At 42.5% G+C, this 25,555-nt stretch overlaps 1 pseudogene; it reads left to right on the top strand.

Moving 5' to 3' along the window:
* Positions 1-18,688: 18,688 nt before the first annotated feature.
* Positions 18,689-24,846, top strand: LOC139535277 (tRNA (guanine(6)-N(2))-methyltransferase THUMP3-like; annotated as a pseudogene).
* The last annotated feature ends 709 nt before the right edge of the window (positions 24,847-25,555 follow it).

The following is a 25,555-nucleotide window of genomic DNA, read 5'->3' on the forward strand; positions in this document are numbered from 1 at the left end:
CATTGGGTCATTGGTGAAATTAGCATTATGACAATATATTTAATTAAATCATTCAAAAACCTATTAATGCAATTGCAGACAGAAGTTGACAATCAGTAACATAGCACGCATGTTTCCGAGTAAGTTCTGCATCAAACAAAAAGTCTCAAGTTGTTTTGTTACACCCTCAGTCTAGCCTGGTGATGTCACTACCTACGTCATTACCTTTTTACTCCTGAGACCAAAACCCTGCCTACCAAGTTATATAAACAATGGCTTTTAGTGTTATCTAAAACTTAGCAGTAAACGTCCACTCCCCAAAGTTGATTTATTGTGGAATGTTTGACAAGTCTTATCTCCTCCACTCCCCTGCAGAGCTCCTTCTTCACAGTCACACATTACTCTTTTTAATGAGGCAGAGAGAGAGAATTAGAAAACAACTGTGGAACAATATTAAAACCTCATAATGTATATTTATTGTTAATCTGTAGTCTAGGACCCTATTAATGTAAGGAGGGAGGGGTCTTATAACCCCTCCCCTTCTATTAATACAATATAAGAATAATCAATTATTCTAATACATCAAACATTTTGGTACAACCCTTTTCATGACCCCTAGGTGAACCCGACAGTTTCCCGGGGTCAAACACTTTCTTACTAATAGCTAGTAATGTCTCTGTTCTACAGAATGTATCAGATTGTTGGGTTTGTGGATTGCTAACAAATCAAAACAAATCAAATCAAATGTATTTATATAGCCCTTCTTACATCAGCTGATATCTCAAAGTGCTGTACAGAAACCCAGCCTAAAACCCCAAACAGCAAGCAATGCAGGTGTAGAAGCACGGTGGCTAGGAAAAACTCCCTAGAAAGGCCAAAACCTAGGAAGAAACCTAGAGAGGAACCAGGCTATGAGGGGTGGCCAGTCCTCTTCTGGCTGTGCCGGGTGGAGATTATAACAGAACATGGCCAAGATGTTCAAATGTTCATAAATGACCAGCATGGTCAAATAATAATAATCACAGTAGTTGTCGAGGGTGCAGCAAGTCAGCACCTCTGGAGTAAATGTAAGTTGGCTTTTTCACATAGCCGATCATTAAGAGTATCTGTACCGCTCCTGCAGTCTCTAGAGAGTTGAAAACAGCAGTTCTGGGACAGGTAGCACGTCCGGTGAACAGGCCAGGGTTCCATAGCCGCAGGCAGAACAGTTGAAACTGGAGCAGCAGCACGGCCAGGTGGACTAGGGACAGCAAGGAGTCATCATGCCAGGTAGGAGTCATCATGCCAGGTCACACAGGACACCGGATAAGACAGGAGAGGTACTCCAGATATAACAAACTGAGCCTAGCCCCCCGACACATAAACTACTGCAGCATAAATACTGGAGGCTGAGACAGGAGGGGTCAGGAGACACTGTGGCCCCATCCGATGATACCCCCGGACAGGGCCAAACAGGAAGGATATAACCCCACCCACTTTGCCAAAGCACAGCCCCCACACCACTAGAGGGAAACTTCAACCACCAACTTACCATCCTGAAACAAGGCCGAGTATAGCCCACAAAGATCTCCGCCACGGCACAACCCAAGGGGGGGGGGGGGCGCCAACCCAGACAGGAAGATCATGTCAGTGACAACCCACTCAAGTGACGCACCCCTCCTCGGGACGGCATGAAAGAGCACCAGTAAGCCAGTGACTCAGCCCCTGTAATAGGGTTAGAGGCAGAGAATCCCAGTGGAGAGAGGGGAACCGGCCAGGCAGAGACAACAAGGGCGGTTTGTTGCTCCAGAGCCTTTCCGTTCACCTTCACACTCCTGGGCCAGACTACACTCAATCATATGACCCACTGAAGAGATGAGTCTTCAGTAAAGACTTAAAAGTTGATACCGAGTCTGCGTCTCTCACATGGGTAGGCAGACCATTCCATAAAAATGGAGCTCTATAGGAGAAAGCCCTGCCTCCAGCTGTTTGCTTAGAAATTCTAGGGACAATTAGGAGGCCTGCGTCTTGTGACCGTAGCGTACGTGTAGGTATGTACGACAGGACAAAATCAGAAAGATAGGTAGGAGCAAGCCCATGTAATGCTTTGTAGGTTAGCAGTAAAACCTTGAAATCAGCCCTTGCCTTAACAGGAAGCCAGTGTAGGGAGGCTAGCACTGGAGTAATATGATACACATTTTTGGTTCTAGTCAGGATTCTAGCAGCCGTATTTAGCACTAACTGAAGTTTATTTAGTGCTTTATCCGGGTAGCCGGAAAGTAGAGCATTGCAGTGATGAGACAGTGATGCAGTAACAACATTGCAGTAACAGACAGTGATGAGACTGCCATGTGGTCCAAAGCAGGTAACCTTACAAACAGAGAACTTGATTGGGTAAAGGATAAGGTGTTTTATATGAAGAAGTGTATTGCTGTTGTTTTGTTTTTTGTTGTTGTCTTGCTTCAATACAAATCTTACCAGATTGGGTCTGCTGGATGAATTAGCCATCAACTCCCTGACCCCTGTAAGTGCAGTGAGGTCTGCAGTGAGGTCGCCAATGTGATAGGGGAGTACAAGCCAATTTGCAAAAAAAGGTTTCAGCAGTGTGTTGTTACTCTCTTTGACATTTGGAGGTCTGCACTCTACAAAATGTATTGTTATTTACACAAATGCATTGAGATACTAATCTGTCATTAACATGCTGAAATGTCATTGCCAGTATCCATAAATTAAATTCTGTAATGAAGCATATGTGTAACTGTATGAAGCGAATGTCTTAAGTTAAAACATTCTACTGCAATGGTTTTACAAGTTGGATTGTACAAACCAGAATGAAGGGTTTGAAAGTGTCTGGTTTTATGTGTTGATTTTGTTTACTTACTCATTTGATAGTTTCTGGAATAACCAAATTAATAAAATGTTACTAAGAGGTTCCAACCAACTCAATGCACCAAGTACACATGTCGATCAGGAGCTCTCTCGGGGCAGTCCCGTTAGATCTCTTATATACTGGTTACAGACACGTTACATAGGCATGGTTCATAGGGTTGGTTCCGGCATTTGTCTGGCACCGTCTTCTATCTTAGAACATATCCTGGTCATTCTGCCAGATGGTCATAAGGAGGGTGTCATGTCTCCCCCCTCATGTCTTTACCAAGCACAGGCAGGAACCAAGGATTGGTTATGCCACTAAGACAATATGAACATTTTCAAGGCTGTCTCTTCACAAGATATCACATTCCATCTGCTTATCACTTGTGTGATAATAATCATAAAATGTTACGGTAAGCATTAGATTTTAGCTTCTGTATCAAAATACATCATTGTCATAAATCATAATAAAGGTTACACTTAACAGGAGTGAATCTAATTTCATTCATATGTAATGGGTGCGTGTTGGTGGCAGGGAAGTCAGGCGCAGGAGAACGAACTGTTGTTTGTTTAATAAATGCTGATAAAACTCCAAAAACCAAAATGTACAAAATAACAAAAGTGGGTACAAAACCTGTCGCACACCAACATAATACATGCACATCACATACAAACAAACAATCTCCGACAAGGACATGAGGGGAAACAGAGGGTTAAATACACAACATGTAATTGATGGGATTGGAACCAGGTGTGAAGGAAGACGACAAAACCAATGGAAAATGAAAAAATGGATCACTGATGGCTAGAAGGCCTCGGCGGAAGTCGTGACAGTAACCCCTCCCCCCCCCCCCCCCCCCCCGACGCGCGGCACTAGCAGTGCATCGGCACCGACCTCGGGGACGACCCGGAGTGCGAGGCGCAGGGCGATCCGGAAATCTCGCATCATGGAATTATGCCGGCTGATACCCCAATACACACTGGAAGGGAGAAAGGTTAGTGGAGGAATGGCGGAGCGAGTTCTGGGCCATCTCTGCCCAGGGCACCTGCCCGTTACTCTCGGGGTAAAAACCTTAGGTAAGGCTGACCGAGACCCCCAGACGTTCTATGAATGCCTTCCAGACCATTGACGTGAACTGGGAACCCCGATCAGACACTATATCCTCAGGCACCCCGTAGTGCCGGAAGACGTGTGTAAACAGGGCCTCTGCAGTTTGTAGGGCCGTAGGGAGACCGGGCAGAGGAAGGAGACAACAGGACTTAGAAAAACGATCCACAACGACCAGGATCGTGGTGTTACCCTGTGAAGGTGGAAGATCGGTAAGGAAATCCACCGAGAGGTGCAACCACGGCCGTTGTGGAACGGGTAAGGGTTGTAACTTACTTCTGGGCAGGTGTCTAGGAGCCTTGCACTGGGCGCACACCGAGCAGGAGGAAACATAAACCGTCACGTTCTTAGCTAAAGTGGACCACCAGTACTTCCCAATAAGACAGCGCACCGTCCGACCGATCCCAGGATGACCAGAGGAGGGTGACATGTGGGCCCAATAGATCAGCCGCTCAATGTCCGCGTCCAGCTCCCACACTACCGGCCCCACCAAACAAGAGGTGGGGAGTATGGGAGTGGGATCCATGGGCCGCTGCTCTGTGTCATACACCCGGGACAATGCGTCTGCCTTAACGTTCTGGGAGCCTGGTCTGTAAGAAAGGGTAAACACAAAACGGGTGAAAAACATGGCCCACCTTGCCTGGCAAGGGTTCAGTCTCCTCGCCGTCCGGATGTACTCCAGATTGCGGTGGTCAGTCCAGATGAGAGAAGGGTGTCTAGCCCCCTCAAGCCAATGTCTCCACGCCTTCAGGGCCTTGACAACAGCCAACAACTCCCGGTTCCCCACGTCATAGTTTCGCTCCGCCGTGCTGAGCTTCTTCGAGAAGAAGGCACAGGGGCGTAGCTTCGGTGGCGTACCCGAGCGCTGAGAGAGCACGGCTCCTATCCGAGCCTTGGATGCGTCCACCTCCACTATGAACGCTAAAGAGGGATCCAGATGGGCCAGCACGGGAGCCGAGGTAAACAAAGCCCTCAGGTGACTGAAAGCCCTGTCCGCCTCAGCTGTCCACTGCAAGCGCACCGGGCCCCCCTTCAGCAGTGAAGTAATGGGAGCCACTACCTGACTAAAACCCAGGATAAACCTCCGGTAGTAGTTGGCAAACCCTAAGAATCGCTGCACCTCCTTTACCGTGGTGGGAGTCGGCCAATTACGCACGGCTGGAATGCGGTCACTCCAACTCCACCCCTGACGTGGAAATGCGATACCCTAGGAAGGAGACGGACTGTTGGAAGAACAGGCATTTCTCAGCCTTGACGTACAGGTCATGCTCCAACAGGCGACCAAAAACTTTGCGCATCAGGGACACATGCTCGGCACGTGTAGGGGAGTACATCAAAATGTCATCAATATATACCACTACACCCTGCCCGTGCAGGTCCCTGAAAATCTCGTCTACAAAAGCTTGGAAGACTGATGGCGCATTCATCAACCCGTACGGCATGACGAGGTACTCATAGTGCCCAGAGCTTGTACTGAAAGCCGTCTTCCACTCGTCTCCTCCTCGGATACGCACCAGATTGTAAGTGCTCCTGAGATCTAGTTTGGTGAAGAAGCACGCCCCGTGCATTGACTCTATCGCTGTGGCTATGAGTGGTAGCGGGTAACTATACCTCACCGTGATCTGATTTAGATCCCGGTAGTCAATACACGGACGCAGACCTCCCTCCTTCTTCTTCACAAAAAATAAACTCTAGGAGACGGGTGAAGTGGAGGACCGAATGTACTCCTGATGCAGGGATTCGGAGACATATGTTTCCATAGCCTCCGTCTCCGCCTGTGAGAGGGGATACACGTGACTCCTGGGAAGTGCAGCGTCTACCAGGAGATCTATCGCACAATCGCCCCGTCAATGAGGTGGTAATTGAGTCGCCTTCGAAGGCGAGAGCCAAATCGGCATATTCAGGGGGAATGCGCACGGTGGAAACCTGGTTTGAACTCTCCACCGTAGTAGCACCAACGGAAACCCCTAAACACCTACATGAGCACTCTCACGACCACCCCGTGAGACTCCTCTGTGGCCAAGAAATAGTGGAGTTATGACAAGCTAACCAGGGTAGGCCCAGCACCACGGGAAACGCAGGAGAGTCAATAAGGAAAAGACAAATTTTCTCTGTGTGACCCCCCCTGCGTCACCATGCCCAAAGGAGCGGTGACCTCCCTAATTAACCCTGACCCTAATGGTTGACTATCTAATGTGTGAACGGGGAAGGGCACATCCACGGGAACACTGGGGGTCCCTAAACTATGAGCTAATGCTCTATCAATGAAATTCCCAGCCGCGCCTGAATCTACAAGCGCCTTATGCTGGGAATGCGGGGGAAACTCAGGAAAAGTGACAGACACAAACATATGTGCAACAGAGGACTCTGGGTGAGAATGGTGCCAGCTCACCTCGGGTGATGCCAGAGCGCCCTGCCTGCTGCCTCGATTCCCAGAGGAACCAACCCGGCACCGACCAGCAGTGTGACCTCTGCGGCCACAGATGGTGCCCGAGCGGAAACGCCCTCTGGTCTCCCTGCGCACCGCCCCTCCCAGCTCCATGGGTATCGGAGAGGTGGTGCGGGAGAATGGAACCACCAGCCCCCGATCTGGACGTCCACGAGTAGCCAGCAGGTTGCCCAGCCGGATGGACAGGTCCACCAGCTGGTCGAAAGTGAGGGTGGTGTCTCTGCAGGCCAGCTCCTGACGGACGTCCTCGCGCAGACTGCAGCGGTAGTGGTCGATCAGGGCCCTGTTGTTCCATCCCGCGCCGGCAGCCAGGGTTCTAAACTCCAGGGCAAACTCCTGGGCGCTCCTCGTCTCCTGCCTCAGATGGTAGAGGCGCTCACCCGCTGCTCTGCGCTCGGGCAGGTGGTCAAAGACTGCCCGGAAACGGCAGGTGAACTCCTCAAAATGGTCCAACGCCGCATCTCCCTCTCTCCACACGGCATTGGCCCACTCCAGGGTTTTCCGGGTGAGGCACGAGACGAGGGCGGACACCCTCTCATGGTCCGATGGAGCTGGGTGGACCGTGGCCAGATAGAGGTTAAGTTGAAGGAGGAACCCCTGGCAGTTGGCAGCACTCCTGTCGTACTCCTGTGGCAAGGAGAGACGGATCCCACTGGGCTCAGGCGGGAAAGGGGCGCTCAGGAGAGACCCCGGTTGTGCTGGTGGAGGCGCTGGAAGAACTCTCTGTCTCTCCCAGCGGTCCATTGTCTGGACAACGCGATCCATGGCGGCGCCCAGAAGGTGAAGTATAACCGCATGCTCCTGGACGCGCTCCTCCACCTCCATGGCCGGGGTACCTTCTCCTGCTGACTCCATAGGTGGTCGGAGATTCTGTAATGGGTGCGTGTTGGTGGCAGGGAAGTCAGGGAAGTCAGGCGCAGAAGAACGAACTTGGTAAAAACGGAGTTGTTTAATAAATGCTGATAAAACTCCAAAAACCAAAATTTACAAAATAACAAAAGTGGGTACAAAACCCGTCGCACACCAACATAATACATGCACATCACATTCAAACAAACAATCTCCGACAAGGACATGAGGGGAAACAGAGGGTTAAATACACAACATGTAATTGATGGGATTGGAACCAGGTGTGAAGGATGACAAGATAAAACCAATGGAAAATGAAAAATGGATCAGTGATGGCTAGAAGGCCGGTGACGTCGACCGCCGCACACCGCCCGAACAAGGAGAGGGACCGACTTCGGCGGAAGTCGTGACATCATAATACTAAAGTTAAAATCTACAATCAAAGTAATAAGTAAACAAAATCAACGCATAAAACCACAGACACTTTCAAACCCTTCATTCTTGGTGGTACAATCTAACTTGCAAAACCATGGCTTAAACTTCTTGCAGCACGGATCCCTTTAGCGGGATCATTTTCGTAAACAACCGCTGAATTGCAGAGCGCCAAATTCAAAACAAAATACAAAAAATATTTATAATCATGAAATCACAAGTGAAATATACCAAAACACAGCTTAGTTTGTTGTTAATCCACCTATCGTGTCAGATTTTGAAAATATGCTTTACAGCGAAAGCAATCCAAGCGTCTGTGAGTTTATCAATCACTCGACAAAACAGTAAGAACAGCTAGCCTCAAATTAGCTTGGTCACGAAAGTCAGAAAAGCAATAAAATTAATCGCTTACCTTTGATAATCTTCGGATGTTTGCACTCACGAGACTCCCAGTTACACAATAAATGTTATTTTTGTTCGATAAAGATGAGTTTTATAACCAAAAAATGCCATTTGGTTTGCGCATTATGTTCAGAAAACCACAGGCTCGTTCCGGTCCTGAAAGGCAGACGAAAATTCCAAAAAGTATCCGTAATGTTCGTAGAAACATGTCAAATGTTTTTTATAATCAATCCTCAGGTTGTTTTTAACATACATAATCGATAATATTTCAACCGGACGGTAACCTATTCAATACTACAGAGAAGGAAAATGTCGAGCTACATCTCTCGCGCGCAGGAACTAATCAAAGTACACCTGACGCGTTTTGAAAAATCTCGCTCATTTTTTCAAAATAAAAGCTTGAAACTATGTCTAAAGCCTGGTCACAGCCTGAGGAAGCCATTGGAAAATGAATCTGGTTGATACCCCTTTAAATGGAGGAGGGGCAGGCAACGGAAAAGGGATTTTTCCAAATAAAAGGCACTTCCGGGTTGGATTTCTTCAGGTTTTTGCCTGCAAAATCAGTTCTGTTATACTCACAGACAATATTTTGACAGTTTTGGAAACTTTAGAGTGTTTTCTATCCTAATCTGTCAATTATATGCATATTCTAGCATCTGGACCTGAGAAATAGTCTGTTTACCTTGGGAACGTTATTTTTCCAAACATAAAAATTCTGCCCCCTAGCTGAAAGAAGTTAAGACCTTCACTTCATACAGTTACACATATGCTTCATTACACAATTTTATTTATGGATTGGCGTGTTAATGACCGATCGGTATTTCAATGCATTTCTAGTCTAAAGTACTATAACTTTCGCAGTGTGCGGACCTCCACAATCAACCTGATACCCCAAATAATCAATTTTGGATAAGTCTAAATTAATTACGGGCATGGCTGACCACCCCCTTCCCTCCCAGCACTCATTCTTCTGGCGTTTCAGTTCGTCCTCCCAATGGCACATGTTAAAAGTGGATGGCCCTTGATAATGTCCTAATTTCTCTCACCTGAGCAGCCACTGTCCTTTACAGTCCATTAAGTCTTGTCCATTTTCCTACCAGTACACCAGCAGCATGAGAGAAGTTTGGACGGGATCTCTCTCCATGCTCATACCACGTGCACTCATGGCGCACTCCAGAGAGAAAAGGCATGAGAGAGAAGGCAGTTGATAGCTTCGACTGGATCCTGTGTACAGGTTGCTGGCTTGGACTCCGGTCCCACGGTAGAAGTGGTGAAGGACCATAGTGAACGCCATTGTCGCCATTACTTCAGCCGGTTAGAGGGGTGAGGTTCACACAGTTCTCAGACAAATTATCCCTTCCATGCATCTAGATACCATCTGTGGTCACCTTCGCCATAACCTCGAGAGAAGACAGACCAGAACAACAGTTTAGTTTAGGGCATTTCTGTTTCAGGAAATCCAGACAATTCACTGTATGACAAATGATTCACTGTATGACATTACTACTGCCAATATTCTTAATACAAATGTCTAAGACAAATGTCAAAGAGAATAACAACACACAGTTGAAACCATTTTTTTCTCCAAAGTAGCTTATACTCCCTCTTGGCGATCTCACCGCAGAGTAACAGGGTCAGGGAGTCAGAGGGCTAATCCTTAGGGAGAAATCCAGACCATTCAGAAGAATCTGAATCTGGTGAGATTTGTATTGAAGCAAGAGAAAAACAAACAACACAACAACAGCAATACACTTCTTCATATAAAAATAGAGGTGGGGAAAACTTCACTGCCTGTTATCAAAATAACTAATAAAATTAGAATTACAACCCTTGATGACTCCATCTTAACTTAATTGTATCCCGTAAGGTAATAGTAAAATAGATAGGTGTCCCTCATTCAGGGGCAGCACTCTCTTTCCTTCTCGTGTTCTAAATCACACAAGACTGTTGATCAATTATAAACTACTTCCTAATTATTAATGTTTACATATCCCATTTAAATCTCACCCAATGTCTCTAGTCTTTCTAGTGAGGGTGATCAGGCCTCACCAGAAAGTCAGGACAGAGGTCATTCAACCCCATTTAACTTCTCTGCGCTACGGATCCCGTTAGCGGGATCACTTTCCTAAACAACCGCTGAATTGCAGGGCGCAAAATATTACTAAAAATATTTATAATCATGCAATCACAAGTGAAATATACCAAAACACAGTTTAGCTTGTTAATCCACCTATCATGTCAGATTTTGAAAATATGCTTTGCAGCGAAAGCAATCCAAGCTTTTGTGAGTGTATCAATCAATGCTAGAACAGCTAGCCCCAAATTAGCATGGTCACGAAAGTCAGAAAAGCAATAAAATTAATCGCTTACCTTTGATAATCTTCGGATGTTTGCACTCACGAGACTCCCAGTTACACAATAAATGTTCTTTTTGTTCGATAAATATTACTTTAATAACAAAAAAACGCCATTTGGGTTGCGCGTTGTGTTCAGAAAACCAAAGCCTCGTTCCGTTCAACGAAAATTCCAAAAAGTATCCGTAATGTTCGTAGAAACATGTCAAATGTTTTTTATAATCAATCCTCAGGTTGTTTTTAACAAACGTAATCGATAATATTTCAACCGGACCGTAACCTATTCAATAAAAGAGAGAAAGAAAATGGAGAGCTACCCCTCTCGCGCGCGAGCTACCCCTCGCCAACAGCCAATGAAATTGCAGGGCGCCAAATTCAATCAACAGAAATCTCATAATTCAAATATCTCAAACATACAAGTATTAGACACCATTTTAAAGATACAATTCTCGTTAATCCAACCACAGTGTCCGATTTCAAAAAGGCTTTTCAGCGAAAGCAGAACATATCATTATGTTAGTTCAGCAACTAGTCACAGAAAGCATACAGCGATTTTCCAACCAAAGAGAGGAGTCACAAAAAAGCAGAAATAGAGATAAAATTAATCACTAACCTTTGATATTCTTCATCAGATGACACTCCCGGGACAACATGTTACACAATACATGTATGTTTTGTTCGATTAAGTTGATATTTATATCCAAAAACCTCAGTTTACATTTGGCTTTGCCTCCAAAATATCCCGTGAATTTGCACAGAGCCACATCAATTTACAGAAATACTCATAATAAACATTGATAAAAGATACAAGTGTTATTCACAGAATTAAAGATATACTTCTCCTTAATGCAACCGCTGTGTCAGATTTAAAAAAAACTTTACGGAAAAAGCAAACCATGCAATAATCTGAGTACGGCGCTCAGACAACAAATCAAGCCAAACAGATATGCGCCATGTTGGAGTCAACAGAAGTCAGAAATAGCATTATAAATATTCACTTACCTTTGATGATCTTCATCAGAATGCACTCCCAGGAATCCCAGTTCCACAATAAATGTTTGATTTGTTCGATAAAGTTCATCTTCATGTCCAAATACCTCCTTTTTGTTTGCGCGTTTAGCCCAGTATTCCAAATTCATGACGCGCAATCACTAGGAGCAGACGAAAAGTCAAAAAGTTCCCTTACATTCCATAGAAACATGTCAAACGAAGTATAGAATCAATCTTTAGGATGTTTTTAACATAAATCTTCAATAATGTTCCAACCGGAGAATTCCTTTGTCTTCAGAAATGCAATGGAACTCAAGCTAACTCTCACGTGAACGCGCATGGTCAGCTCATGGCACTCTGGGAGAGACCTTACTCAATCCCCTCTCATACGCCCCCACTTCACAGTAGAAGCATCAAACAAGGTTCTAAAGACTGTTGACATCTAGTAGAAGCCTTAGGAAGTGCAATATGACCCCATAGACACGGTGTATTCGATAGGCCAAGAGTTGAAAAACTACAAACCTCAGATTTCCCACTTCCTGGTTGGATTTTCCCATATGAGTTCTGTTATACTCACAGACATCATTCAAACAGTTTTAGAAACTTCAGAGTGTTTTCTATCCAAATCTACTAATAACATGCATATATTAGCAATTGGGACTGAGTAGCAGGCAGTTTACTCTGGGCATGCTTTTCATCCAAACGTGAAAATGCTGCCCTCTAGCCCAAACCGGTTAAGTGAGTGTTTCTTTACTTGTACCTCAGACATTATTTAAAGATATTTCAAACATTTTGTGTATAAGATTTACATTTGGGTTTTTCAATAAAAATGTTATCAAGAGAATTTACATGTGTTCAACCAAAACTCAATAGACAATAGATACTTCAGAAAATATTCATTTGTGTGCCCTTTAAGGTGCATCCTTTATAACCTGTGAAATCCACACTTAAATCAAAAGAAAAAGAACCCACACAATAAATCAGTATTAACACCACTAACAAAGTTTCATAACATGTAAAAGCAAACAAAATGGCCAGGCCTTACTTAATTTGGGAGCTCCCTTAACAACCGGATTCGGGTACCTTTATACTGTTTAGTGCACCGCCTCAATGACTGCTCTCCTAAGGCACCTGCCTCAGGAAGCCTTTCAAAGGGAGAGATACAGAATCATTGGTAAACATGTCAAAGAAACTTGGTAGAGGACATTCCATAAGTCCTGGAAGAAAGAAAATAAATGTCTTAATCAGTCCTAAAAATTCTTAAGCTTAATTGAGATAATGGCGCTGGAAGGGATGGCTGCTGTTTTTTTATCATTGTTTGTAACTTATTATGTACATAAAGTTGCTGCTACCGTCTCTTAGGACCGAAAAGAGCTTCTGGACATCAGAACAGCCATTACTCACCTCAAACTGGACAGATATTTTTTCTTTCATGAGTCCGATGTGAAGGATATACTGCTTTCCGGAGAACAGGTCCAAATCCCTGTCAATCGCATGAAGAAAAGGGAGAGATACCGAGGGAGAAGGTCAGCATGCCTTGTTAGGATTCGTAGGCGAGTGAGTAAATCGCCATTACCATCGGTTCTATTGGCCAAAGTGCAATCACTGGAAAACAAACTTGATGATCTACAGTCGAGACTATCCTACCAACGGGACATTAAAAACTGTAATATCTTATGATTCACCGAGTCGTGGCTGATTGACGACACGGATAATATAGAACTGGCTGGTTTTTCTGTGCATCGCTAGGACAGAGTAGCTACATCTGATGAGACAAGGGGCAGGGGTGTGTGTCTATTTGTCAATAACTGCTTGTGCGCGATGTCTAATGTTAAAGAAGTCTTGAGGTATTGCTCGCCTGAGGTAGAGTACCTCATGATAAGGTGTGGACCACACTATCTACCAAGAGACTTCTCATCTATATTATTCGTAGCCATCTATATACCACCACAAACCGATGCTGGCACTAACCGCACTCAACAATCTGTATAAGGCCATAAGCAAACAAGAAAATGCTCATCCAGAAGCGGCACTCCTAGTGGCCGGGGACTTTAATGCAGGCAAATTTAATCCGTTTGACCTCATTTTGACCAGCATGTCACGTGCAACCAGAGGGCAAAAAATTTGAGACCACCTTTACTCCACACACAGAGACCCATACAAAGCTCTCCCTCGCCCTCCATTTGGCAAATCTGACCATAACTCCATCCTCCTGATTCCTGCTTACAAGCAAAAACAAAAGCAGGAAGTACCAGTGACTCACTCAATACGGAAGTGGTCCAACGCTACAGGACTGTTTTGCTAGCACAGACTGGAATATGTTCTGTGATTCATCCAATGGCATTGAGGAGTATACCACCTCAGTCACCAGCTTCATCAATAAGTGCATTGAGGAGGTCGTCCACACAGTGACCGTACGTACATATCCCAATCAGAAGCCATGGATTATAGGCAACATCCGCACCGAGCTAAAGGCTAGAGCTGCTGCTTTCAAGGAGTGGGAGACTAATTTGGACGCTTATAAGAAATCCCACTGTATATAGCCTCGTTATTGTTATGTAATTCTACTGTAACTTTTTATTTGTACTTTATTTATAACTCTTTTTTTGAACTGCACTGTTGGTTAAGGGCTTGTAAGTAAGCATTTCACGGTACGGTTGTTGTATTCGGCGCATGTGACAAAAAAAATTTGATTTGATTTGAAGTCTTGGTAAAACCATGTGTATACAGAATTAAACTTCAGACACAACAGATGATACGGTTTCCCGTAAAGCGGAATAGGCACCTTCTAAAGGAAACAATCCCAGGTCCCCTCACTTGTAATTGTAATCTTTTTTGACCTGTTGCATTGACATGCAGGTCTGTACTAACTGTCCCTAGGACATAAAGTAGTCAAAATATGAAACCTGTGACGTTACCTTCTTACTTAAATAATTTGTGCTACCCAAACTATAACTATAAAAGTATAAAACTATTAAATTGAATAATAATTGGATATTGTCAAAAATATGTCTTATTCATACCTGTAACGGTTTTCTTCTGTGGAAGAAGGAGAGGACCAAAGCGCAGCGTGATTAGTGTTCATCATGTTTAAATGAATAATCAAAAACTGAACACTACAAATTACAAAACAACAAACGTGAAAACCGAAACAGTTCTATCTGGTGCAGACACACAAAGACTGAAGACAACCACCCACAAAACCCAACACAAAACAGGCTACCTAAATATGGTTCCCAACACAAAACACTTGCCTCTGATTGAGAACCATATCAGGCCAAACACAGAAATAGGAAAAACATAGAAATACAAAACTAGACTGCCCACCCCAACTCACGCCCTGACCATACTAAATAAAGACACAACAAAGGAAATAAAGGTCAGAACGTGACAATACCTCTGTCCCAAATTTCCCCACTGTGTCCCTTACAGCCTGTTTGAGTTCAGTTAGTACTGGCTGCTATCTATTGTTCCACAGGAAACTTATCTCTTACCCAAACACCAAATGGTGGCCTCTAATTTAACTTCTCACGAGTCAGCAACCCTGATCCGGTAGCACCCCCCAACTCACCCCACTGATTAGCACAGATAGCATAGCGTCACAAGTAACTTGTAGCATCTAAATATCATTAAATCACAAGTCCAAGACACCAGATGAAAGATACAGGTCTTGTGAATAAAGCCACCATTTCAGATTTTTAAAATGTTTTACAGGGAAGACAGAATATGTAAATCTATTAGCTAACCACGTTAGCGGAGGACACGATATTTTTACCAGGCAGATTCGGCTAGGCGCCCACGTCCAGTTCACATGCACAACAGATATGATATAAAATCGTAAATTGGGTCTTACTATGGCTGATCTTTCATCAGAATGTTGATCAAAGTGTCCTTTGTCAAGATGAGTCGTTGGTTCCGTTCAGAAATGTTCTTTTCCCACTGCATTTAGCACAGGTACCGGCCGAGTGGCACGAATTTCTCAAACGTAAATACAATCCGACAACGGTACACCGAAAAACTCCCGGAAAAATTCAAATAATCTGATTAAACTATATTGAAAAAACATACATTACGATGATATGGTCACATGTATCAAACAAAATTCGACACGGAGATAGTTTGCATACATAACGCCAGCAAAACAGTACACCAACGCAGCTCAAATTCGAGCGATTCAGTAAACCGGAAGTTGTCGGTCACGCCAAAGAATTGGGTCCTATTTCACGTCAGTCCCAGATAAACAAAGAATTTCTCCTCTGACGTCATCTTGACAACCAGAGGAAGGAGAACGAGGTGTGTTTCTGGTCATAGGGGGCACGACCATATATAGGCAGAGCTTTGAAGCCAGCATAACACATCTTGATTTTATGTTCTTGGTCATGGAAAGTGCTGTTGAATGACTTCTGTATCACTCAGAGACAAAATTGAAACGGATTTAGAAACTAGAGATTGTCTTCTTTCCAATGGTATGATTCATATGCATATAGTAAGAGCAATGATTGAATAAGAGGCAGTTTAATCTGTAGAGCAAATTATGCTAAAGCGAAAATATTACCTCCAGTATTCTCAAGAGGTTAATATCAGTCCCAATGCTCAATCCCTCTGTTCGTCATGTGACCTTATATTGAAACATATTAAATGTATATTATTTTAAGATTAACATGTAATGTGCTGAATTTATAAAAAACATCTGCCAATTCAGAAGGAAAGAGAAACTTTGGAGGGAGCTTCCTTTTTAAGGTAGCACTCGAGACTAGAGACTCTTTCTGTGATCAACTTTCACAATACCTGGGCTGGCGCTGTCGATCAGTCCCCTATCGATGTCCCCTACTAAGTCTCTACCTAACAGGTTAAATTCTAGTAACCCATTATACTTTCATACATTGTTACTTTATCAAATCTAGTTAATCATTATACTATTCATTTCTCTTAATGCTTTTTAAACCACTTACGTACGTCTACGTGTGGGTGTGCAAGTTGAATATAGTTATTACTATTTTTCTCCATTGTGACTTTATCAAATCTCTAGTAACCGAGTATACTTCACCAATTCCTCCTTTAGACTTTTTTTCACTTTTATTTAACCAGGTAAGCCAGTTGAGAACAAGTTCTATTCATACAGGGGTTTAGATATTTACACTAGTTGTTCTATTTAACAGCATATTTGGGAATAATACTTTCTCCTTTCATATCTCTCACATACACAGATCCCCTACATAACGTTACAGATCATGAATGCCTACAGACATCCACACCACTCATGTGCATCAACAACTCTAAATGCCTACAATAACTATTTTTATTATCAGTGGATTTCAGACCATGTAGACTATCGTTACACATGTGAGTAGTAACTGCAGACATATGTAGACACTTCTGAGGTATTCACCATATGTATCTTCAACAGTTCCAGTGGTTCTCTGACCACGTAGACACTTCTCTTATAAATCCCTACAGACAATTGTCAGTGGGGCCTCCTGCCTTCACTCTAGCCTTCTCCTAAGACTAGCTTGCCGCTACTTCCTAAACATATATAATAACCGTAGATAACATCATAGATTGAAAAACTCAGCTCATAGAACTGGTTGAGGTATCCATTCAGACACACACTCAGTAATCTCCCATATTACCTCTTTCACACCGGAGCATGTACCCTGACAGCTCTCATTTACTCAGTACTTAATAGTAATAATATATCTGATTGTTCTAAATCTCTTATTATCCAGATTTCAATCAGCTTAAAATCCACATTTCTATCAGCTTAACACATCCTTTTCACAATCACACAACTCTCACATCCAAATTCACTATTCCCATACACACTCAGTAATCTCCCTTATTACCCTATGTGCATCTCTGCACCATATATATCTTTCACAAACATATATAATAACACCACGTGCTATTACTAGTGGCTGCAGGCCACATAGACACATCCCTTGTAAATGCCTACAGACAGCTGTCTGCGGGACTTTCCATGGTACCGTTACTTGCTCTAGTCTTTTCTATAAGACTAGCTCTAGCCTTCTTACGTCATATGTATCACTGCCAAGGTTCTTATAAAGTCTAAAGTTAATCATAGTCTCTACAGTAGCTATAGTCTGAGCATCCGTAGTCCCTATAGCATCACAGTCCCTATAGCATCCATAGTATCTATGGTCCCTATAGCATCCATAGTATCAATAGTTTATATAGTCATAAATGCTATGGTCTCTATAGACTCTATAGTCTTGCCGCATACATATAGAATAACACACACACTTTCATACATTCACTCAGTACCTATTATCCAAATTTCAATCAGCTTAATAGCCAAATTTAAATCCTGTTATCATCCCAATTTCAATCAGCTTAATACTTTCCACATTCACACAACTCACATCCACATTCGCTTTGTGCTCTTACTTGACTTAGGACTAGTGGTACCCTCCTCCATTTTTATGTTTAGTTTTATTGATTTTGTTATTTTTTATACAAATTCATTTAAATTGACTTGCTGAAATCAGAAGACATCCAATTGTTTGTGAATGTTGTGTCTCCTCATGGGTAGCTCACAGTAAGGGTCTGTTCTTTTGGTCAGATTGGAATTTCCCTCACGTTTCATTTTATGTGCCACCGGTCATAAAATGTGCCACCGGTTTTCCTCGCATCATCCTGTTCGTTGATGCCAAATTGTCGGGGAAATTCTACACATGGGACACTCGAAGTCAATCTTAAATTAATAATTGTTTATTATCAGTGTGCTGGAGAGGTTCCAACCAACTCAATGCTCCAAGTACACATGTCGATCAGGAGCTCTCTCAGAGCAGTCCCGTTACATCTCTTATATACTGGTTACAGACACGTTACATAGGCATAGTTCATAGGGTTGGTTCTGTCATGTGTATGGAACCGTCTCCTATCTCTATAGAACATATTATTAGATAGTCCTAAGGAGGGGATCATGTCGTCCCCCACCCTCATATCTTTACCAAGCACAGGTAGAAACCAAGGATTATTTATGACACTAAAACGAGATTAACATCATTTTCAAGGCTGTCTCTTCACAAGATAACATTTCCATCACAGACCTCTCCAGCTTGCTGTTAATAAACAATTATTAATTTAAGATTGACTTAGTGTCCCATGTGTAGAATTTCCACAACACTAGCTAGTTAGGTAGTTAGCAAACGTAGCTACACACAATAATACCAATAAGACAATATCCAGCAGCTAGTTGGCTGTAAAATCTCCTAAACAAACTGCACTATCAATTTTGGAGTCTACAATCTCACCATGTTCAACCTGCAGATCGATATGCCTCACAGAGTGGAGTCTGACATTCGCAGCGGCAAATATACTTTTGAGGAGATGGTAAATGTTTCCCATGCTACGTGGGCCGCGCGGTGCATTCTGGGTGATTCTGGGGCAAGGAACTCTCTCTTTCAAGGACCAAAGAGGCAGACATATAGGAAAAATTGCTAGACCCTCCATTAAATTACACATTTTCTTGAGGCAGGAATATTATGAAAATTTGATCGATGGCTCATTCGAGAGAAGACATCCTCTGAAGTTATGACATATGCCAGTGTTGAAATTTGACATGTATGATAGACGTTTTCGAGATCTAAAAGTCTTATTCCTATTAACTTCCAGTGTGGTGAGACTTTATCACGGTGCTACGTCATATCCAAGCCAGATTTCCACCTGCTTGAATTCCAATAACTCAGAAACACGTGAAAACATGAAATGACCCAGAGAATTGATAGAACGTCACTCAGAGATGCACAAAAACAATATAACATTCAAAATGGGTGAACGTTTCCTTTAACTCCCCTAGCTGTGCTTTTCAGGAACTGAAGCGAGCACACTTGAAGTTTTTTGTTTCTTTGGAACACACATTACTGTTGTTATTTACACAATCTGATAACGGTCCATTAGAAATCGCAATCATCATTTGAAAACGTATTCTATTGCCAGCATGACTAGCTAAGTTATCAAATACAATCTTAGTGGTTTGCTTTCACAAAGCACTTTAGAGAAACACATAGTAATTTTGGTGCACATAGAATTGAGTCATGAGTGCATTCAGCCCAGGCTACTTTGTTGCTTAGACAAAGTCATTTCTGTAGATTCTTATTTATTTCATGTTAAGGTCAACCCTGTTACGTGTTTAACCTGTTTAAAGTTTTTTTTAATAACTTTGTCAAAAGAAACATTGAACATCTAATAGTCAAATCAGTTCAGCTGGTTGTCCAATTGTGTTTTATGTTCTTTTCTTTAACCTTTATTTAACTAGGAAAGTCAGTTAATAACAAATTCTTATTTACAATGACGGCCTAGGAACAGTGGGTTAACTGCCTTGTTCAGGGGCAGAACGACCGATTTTTACCGTGTCAGCTTGGGGATTCGATCTAGCAACCTTGCGGTTACTGGCCCAACACTCTAACCACTGGGCTACCTGCCTCCCCAGGTAGGTGGTCGAGAATAACACATCAACCCTATTACCATAGACAGTTAACCTAGAAATGTTTTAACAATTTCAAAAACAATTGTGTAGCTTGCATTAAATTGCCCCTCTCTGTTGCACATAACAAGCGTCCATTCCCGCTGTCACAAGGGGATATATTCACACCCCTTGACTTATTCCACATTTTGTTGTGTTACAGCCTGAATTTAAAATTTATTAAATTGAGATTATGTGTCACTGGCCTACACACAATAACCCATAATGTCAACGTGTAATTATGTTTTTAGGATGAAATGTCTTGAATCAATAAGTATTCAACCCCTTTGTTATGGCAAGCCTAAATAAGTTCAGGAGTAGAAAATGGCTTAAGAAGTCACAGTGTGCAATAATAGTGTATATAAAAAAGCAGACATTAAATATCCCTTTTAGCCTAGTGAAGTTATTAATCACGCTTTGGATGGTATATCAGTACACCCAGTCACTACAAGGATACAGGCGTCCTTCCTAACTCAGTTTGCCGGAGAGGAAGAAAACCACTCTGGGATTTCACAATGAGGCCAATGGTGACTTTATAACAGTTAGAGTTTAATGGTTGTGATAGGTGAAAACTGAGGATGGATCAACAACATTGTAGTTACTCCACAATACTAACGTAATTGACAAAGTGAGAAGGAAGCCTGTACAGAATAAAAAATATTCCAAAACATGCATCTTGTTTGCAATAAGGCACTAAAGTAAAACTGCAAAAAATGTGGCAAAGAAATTAACTTTATGTCCTGAATACAAAGCATTATGTTTGGGGCAAACACAACACATCACTAAGTAACACTCTTTGTATTTTCAAGCATGGTGGTGGCTGCATCATGTTATGGGTATGCTTGTCATCGGCAAGTTTACCTAGAAATGCTCACAGCTGTAAACTAAATCTAAAGGCACTGTATGGCTAATTTATGGTGGAAATTTCAACCCTGTTACATCAACCCTGTTACTTTAATTGGCACCAACTATAGTAATTTTAGTAATGTTTCTTAATTTAGAGCTGGATTGTTATTATTTTTGGTTAAATTGAACATGTGCTCTTTATGACAGAATGTTGAAATTATTATTATTAATTATTTATTAAAACAAAATACCCACTTACACTACCCAAAATGCACTATTTGGACTATTTTGGTAGACTATCACAAGAGTGTTGTGATTAGAATGAAATAAGAATGTTATTTAAACCCATCTTAAATGCTTGATGTGGTCATAAAACCTTTGATTAATTTTGCACACATTCACAAAAGCCTAGCTTTTTTACCTGTGCCTCCTCTTTCTAGGTGCATAATCTGATGTCTGTGGACAACTTGTTTGTTGCGGTTGAAGAGTATGACAACTATCAGTTTAAAGACTCAAAGGTATATCTCTCTTCATTACAGCACAGCCAATAAGGAACCTGAATTCTTACACTTTCATTTCAACTATAACATTCACATTGCATGAAAGACCAGTCCCCTACACTTTATAACATGCCTCCCCCTCTGAAGGTATTTGATAGAATCACTACCCTTTCTGTCCAACAGGATGAGTCATTGGAGGACTTGCAGAAGCTGGCCTCCAAGCTGCCATGGACCAATGCATTGAAGGTCTGGAAACTGAACACCTCTCTGAAGAAGAACAGACGACCCCATAGACGGTCCCAAGGGGAGAGGAGGGCGAGATAGAGATCGAGGCAAAGCCAACAAAGACGTTGTGGAGAAGGACGCCGTTGACACTGTCACCACAGAGACTTAGAAGCTGGAGCTTGAGGCACCTACTGCAGGCCAGAGTGTGGGGGCAGGGGAGGCCGGGTCTCCTGACCTGAAGAACAGCCCCCAGGGTGAGCAGCAGGCGGTGGAGGGGCAGGAGCCCAGGGGTGAAGGTGCTGAAGTTCAGTGTGACGTGCAGGAGAAAAACACAGCTTCTTCCCCAACAAGACCGCCAGGGACTTTGGTGGAGCCATGCAAGACTTCTTCAAGTGGAAAGCGGATATGACCAAGTTTGATATCAATGTAAACATAACATAACATTGCAGCCTGTTCAATTGGGACTGGCACCCACTGAATTCCTCTGCCCTAGCCAAAAGAAACCCCCATGGTCACATGCTTGTTAAGATAATCCTTTGAGACACATAACTCTTGAGTTGATTACTTTACAAAGAGGGAAGAAATAACAGTTCTGAGTATAAATATTTTCCATCAAAATAAATTGTTATGGTCACGTAATGTTTACATACACCTTAGCCAAAATACATTTCAACTAAGTTTTTCACAATTCCTGACATTTAATTCAAGTAAAGATTTCCTGTCTTAGGTCAGTCAGGATTACCACTTTATTTGAAGAATGTGAAATGTCAGAATAATAGTAGAGTCATTTATTTCAGCTTTTATTTCTTTCATCACATTCCCAGTGGGTCAGAAGTTTACATACACTCAATTAGTATTTGGTAGCATCGCTTTTAAATTGTTTAACTTGGGTCAAACGTTTCGGCTAGCCTTCCACAAACTTCCCACAATAAGTTGGGTGAATTTTGGCCCATTCCTCCTGACAGAGCTGGTGTAACTGAGTCAGGTTTGTAGGCCTCCTTGCTCGCACACGCTTTTTCAGTTCTGCCCACACATTTTCTATAGGATTGAGGTCAGGACTTTGTGATGGCCACTCAAATACCTTGACTTTGTTGTCCTTAAAACATTTTCCCACAACTTTGGAAGTATGCTTGGGGTCATTGCCCATTTGGAAGACCCATTTGCGACCAGGCTTTAACTTCCTGACTGATGTCTTGAGATGTTGCTTCAATATATCCACATAATTTTCCTTCCACTTGATGCCATCTATTTTGTGAAGTGCACCAGTCCCTCCTGCAGAAAAGCACCCCCACAACATGATGCTGCCACCCCCGTGCTTCACGGTTGGGATGGTGTTCTTTGGCTTGCAAGCCTCCGCCCTTTTCCTCCAAACATAACGATGGTCATTATGGCCAAAGAGTTCCGATTTTATTTCATCAGACCAGAGGACATTTCTCCAAAAAGTACGATCTTTGTCCCCATGTGCAGTTGCAAACCGTAGTCTGGCTTTTTTATGGCAGTTTTGGAGCAGTGGCTTCTTCCTTGCTGAGCGGCCTTTCAGGTTATGTCGATATAGGACTGATTTTACTGTGGATATAGATACTTTTGTACCTGTTTCCTCCAGCATCTTCACAAGGTTCTTTGCTGTGTTCTGGGATTGATTTGCACATTTCGCACCAAATTATGTTAATCTGTAGGACACAGAACGCGTCTCCTTCCTGAGCGGTTTGACGGCTGCGTGGTTCCATGGTGTTTATACTTGCGTACTATTTTTTGTACAGATGAACGCGGTACCTTCAGGTGTTTGGAAATTGCTCCCAAGGATCAACCAAACTTGTGGAGAGCTACAATTGTTTTTCTGAGGTCTTGGCTGATTTCTTTTGATTTTCCCATGATGTCAAGCAAAGAGGCACTGAGTTTGAAGGTAGGCCTTGAAATACATCCACAGGTACACCTACAATTGACTCAAATTATGTCAATTAGCCTATCAGAAGCTTCTAAAGCCATGACATAATTTTCTGGAATTCTCCAAGCTGTTTAAAGGCACAGTCAACTTAGTGTATGTAAACTTCTAACCCACTGGAATTGTGAACAGTGAATTAATTATATGTGAAATAATCTGTCTGTAAACAATTGTTGGAACAATTACTTGTCATGCACAAAGTAGATGTCCTAACCGACTTGCCAAAACTATAGTTTGTTAACAAGAAATTTGTGGAGTGGTTGAAAAATGAGTTTTAATGACTCCAACCTAAGTGTATGTAAACTTCCGACATCAACTGTTAGTGTGATATTTACGCTTTTCATTTTTTATTAATTTGCTAAAATGTCTAAAAAACGGTTTTTGCTTTGTCATTATGTGGTATTGTGTGTAGGTTGAAGAAGGGAAAAAAACAATTATATCCATTTTAGTATAAGTCTGTAACCAAACAAAATGTGAAAAAAGTCAAGGGGTCTGAATACTTTCCAAATTCACTGTATATACTCCCCACCTCCGCAGTACACCAGGGCTGCCCATAGACATGGTGCAGTGGGACCTGTGTCATCTACCCATGAGAACCAGCTCAGTGGGCATCATTATCACTGACATGCCCTTTGGGAAGAGGTAGATACCACTGTACTGTTTCAATTAGGACACTCAACATAGACAGAACCTACCAACAAGTCTTCAATGGAGTAATTTATTAATTGAATGTATTCATATTGTTTACATGGCTGATGTGTATGTTGTGTGGTTTTCTTATAGAAAGGGCTCCAGAAAGAAGAACTGAGACCTGTATCCGCCCTGTGTAAGAGAGATGGCCCGGGTGTCCAGACCAGGCTCAGGGAAGGCTGTCATCCTGACCCAGGATAAGAAATGCTTTCAAAAGGTAGTGTACCACACATACAGTAAGACTGTGTAATTCGTGGTGGAGTGGGGTGGACAGACGTGTTCTAACCTGTCTGTTCTGGAAGGCATCTGGAAAATTCCAGGGTTTCCAAAAAATGAGTAGTTGAGGAAGTTGGATCATATTAATTTCATTAATCCACAACAATATTATCTGTGTGAACAAACCTCTATTGTGAGAGTATAGTATGGACTGAGTCTACTCTGTTTCTGGTGTAGATGGGCCCTTGGCCAGATGGCTTTTCTCAAAGCAATACTGTGGTGTTTTAGCGTTAATGATTTGTGCAATGAGTGTTTTGTGACGGGGTGTATCTGTCTTCCTCATGCCATTTTGAGGATTGGAGAACTCTGGCGGAAGCATCACAATGTCTGGGTCAATGTAGGTGGCCTACACGCAGGGGTGTTCCTCCTCAAACAGACAGCAGGGATCTTTGGCCAAACCCCAGGAGACATCCGGGAACCACTAGAAGAAAAAGCAGCAAAGGAAAAGGAGGATGAGTGGCCAAGTTAAGCACCACCTATACAGCAATATACTTTAGAAATGGCAGAAAAAATTACCTTTTGACATTATTTATTTGATTAACATATTATGTTGTTGAAGGTCCAAAAGTGAGTATGTCTCATAGGGAAGCATTTCCTAAGTTTTACTGTATTTTTATTGACAGATGACATTTGGGTTAAGTGAAAAAATGTTGACGGCCTATTTATACAACCAGTTTCCTTTTCATGTTAAACCCCAGCGTTATAAGAAGTTGTTGGGGTACGTCTGAGTGCCAGTTATATAAATGCAATTAATGAATCATCCATGGTTCTTTTAGCTACAGTAGGTAAGCAAGGATATTGATTTACACCCCAATTGTGCTGTTGAGGGAATGAGTTCAAATTACCACATCTCTCCACTCCATTGACGACTTGTAGGTAGGTAGGTTCCTTACGATGACTCTTATGGTCACTAAAACTTGTATCCAAACATGCCTAGATCAGTTGATGTTGATGTAATGGACTTTTTTATGACACTTACAGACTGTGCACACTCATTCTCATGCATCACCCAGCTGTATATTCAATGACAACAGTGTCTCATCCTTACATCAGCTATGTCTGCTGCTGTTGTGAAACAGATACACCATTGATGTGACTTCAGTCGACCTCTTTTTACATTTGTGAGTTTGACACCACCATAATCACCACATCATCAACTGAAATAAAAGTGACTATGC

This window comes from Salvelinus alpinus, chromosome 12, assembly GCF_045679555.1.
Source record: "Salvelinus alpinus chromosome 12, SLU_Salpinus.1, whole genome shotgun sequence".
NCBI classification, from domain to species: domain Eukaryota; kingdom Metazoa; phylum Chordata; class Actinopteri; order Salmoniformes; family Salmonidae; genus Salvelinus; species Salvelinus alpinus.